The sequence below is a fragment of the Colobus angolensis genome, unplaced genomic scaffold (assembly GCF_000951035.1).
Source record: "Colobus angolensis palliatus isolate OR3802 unplaced genomic scaffold, Cang.pa_1.0 Scaffold68, whole genome shotgun sequence".
NCBI classification, from domain to species: domain Eukaryota; kingdom Metazoa; phylum Chordata; class Mammalia; order Primates; family Cercopithecidae; genus Colobus; species Colobus angolensis.
Genome location: NW_012120487.1, coordinates 102,581 through 105,192, shown reverse-complemented (window position 1 = coordinate 105,192; position 2,612 = coordinate 102,581).

Genomic DNA, 2,612 nt, shown 5'->3' with positions numbered 1-2,612 from the left:
AAAATCACTCAAGCGTTCCTTTCTGTAATCGAACCAAGTGATGCAGCTTAGTCGCCAACAACCGTCAGTGTGTGTGAGTGGCTTCTTTGGGGCATGGACCTCTGGCTGGTGATCCTGGTTACAGAAGAACAGGCAGGATTTTCCTAAAATGCGGGGAGAAGCCGGGAGAGGTCCTCCACAGACCCTGGGAGCCAATCATGTATTTCTCACAAGGAGCCTTGGAGATGGGATATTTATAGGCATCTGAAGAAGACATTTGGGGCCAGGGTCAATTCATCTGGAATATGTACTCCCATTGCCTCTCAGGAACCCACTGCTAGAGCAGGAGTCAAATAATTGGAGAGTAAAAACGTGTCATAAACGTGGCTAGTGCACACTGTCACTCGGTTAGAAGCTGGGGCTTAAGGACGGGTCCCTGGGCTCACACCAGTGTGTCAGGACAGTGAGCAGTGAGATAGGGAACCAACACCTTGAAGCTTGTATGTTTCCCAGGGGTTGGTATATTTCTGGCACATTTCGCTGCTGCTGGGAGCAAGAGGACCTGGCTGATATACTTCTGGTGCATTTCCAGTGGCCTTGGTGTCTTGGTGGTTGCATTCTATGGATAGAGACCTATTGTCTCCACCAAAATCATAAACTCACTTCCAATGAAGCATCAGGGACCTATTGCATTTACAGCTTGTATACACCAGGACTTAGGGAATTTTGTGGTTTCTGTGCCAGACCTGGGGGGCTGGCATTCTCAGAGCAGGTGTGCGGCAGTCTGAATCTTGTCTGTCTGTTGTCCTGGGTGTCTGGTGGCAATTGAGCTAAGCTCCAGAGGAGGCTACAGATGGTCTCTTCTCCCTTCTGGGGTGGGAGGGATGGTTCCTAGGATGAATCCTGTCCAGAGCATTGCAGTGGCAGTGTGGAAGCTCAATGGCTACTATGTATGATTAGATAGACTCTACATGGGGCTAAATTGATTTTTTTGTATTTGTTTTCTTCTTTTAAATGCCCAATTATATAATTCAGAGAACAGAAAGCTTATTTTAAACAACTTATGGGGAGTTGATCATATATGTACAACTCACAAGCATCCCCAAACTCTTGCCCTTGAGTCTCCCAATTTTTCTGTTTTGGTTCTTGCTGGGCCGGGCTCTATCCAGATGAAGCCAGGTGATGGAAGAGCCCTAGCACACCTGTGGGAAGTAGAGTGGCTGTGGTCATCTTGGAGTATGCTTATGGGAGCACAAGGTGGTTTCACTGCTCTGGGAATATGGGAGGGTAGAGCCAAGTGATATTATTGTTCTGGTCTGGCTCTCTCACAGATAGACTGAGTGACTTTGGGCCAGGCAGTTTTCTCGCTGGCCCATTCCCCTTGTTAATAATGTTTCCTTGAGCATTTGCACAGTACTTTCAAATGCATAAAGGAGGTATTCCTCCCATTTCCCAAAGAACACCAAGGCAGGAGATGATGGTGAGGGGGGCTGGAAGAGTTCAAGAGCCTCATGACATCTGTCCTGCTCTTGGATGGGAGTCCAGACCTCATTGCCCTCAGGGAACCCTTCAAATACCCAGCTCCATTTCACCTCAGCCAGGCCTCTCTTTGAGACCCTACCTCACTTCCAAGTCCAGCTGAGCAGAAAGGGGTGGACTGCGTAGGGAGGTCCAGCCAGCACCATCTTCTTCCCTTGGTGACCTCTCATCTCTGTCTGAGCGGGAGTAAAGTCCTGCTGGGCAGACACAGGATTCACAGTGGATTTGCTCAGTGTAGACAGACACTCCCTCACTCCCCATCAGGGGCGAATGTGTATGTGTGTGTGTGTGTGTGTGTGTGTGTGTGTGTGTGTGTGTAGCGGGAGCTGGTTCCTCGGGATTATTCCCTGCCAGCTCTAGTGGAGAGGACCCCAGTCCCCTTAGCCTCCACTTTCTAATTCCCTACTTCCACCCCCACGGTGTTTCTGAGCGTGTGCCTGCAGGTGGGCTGGGGGTATTGCTGAGAGGCCAAGGGAAGTTCCCAAAGCAACGAACCCCTGCCTGACAGATTCCCCGCTAAAACCAAAGAGGACGATCGGGAATTTGTTCCCTCCTCTTCCCTTTCGGCCTGAGAAGGGGGACGGGGTAATCTCTTTCTCCCCTCCTTGTACATTTCCTTCCTCCTGATTTCCCCTTCTGTGTTTCTTTCGCTGGCTGTATTCCTTTTCTTCCAGTGTCTCTGTCGCCTTCCTCCATCTCTGTCCTTTTGGCCCCCAGTCTCTGTGTCTCCCAGGCACCCCTCCCTTCTCCAAATCCAGAGATCCCCTTTCCCTCCCACCCTAGCCCTACCCGGCCTCCCGCCCTAGCCCCACGTGGCGCTAACTTTGTCTGCCTCTTCTTACCTTTCTGTGCGTGAGTTCCTCTCTCTGCCCTTCACCCCTTTACCCCAGCCCACGTCGGTGGGTCAGGGGCGGTCGTCAGAGCGGGCATCCGCTTGTCTGTCTGTCTGCCCGCAGGATGACCGAGCGGCCGCCGACCGAGGCGGCTCACAGTGACCCCCAGCTAGAGGGACGGGACGCGGCCGAGGCCCGCATGGCCCCCCCGCACCTGGTCCTGCTGAACGGCGTCGCCAAGGAGACGAGCCGCGCGGCCCC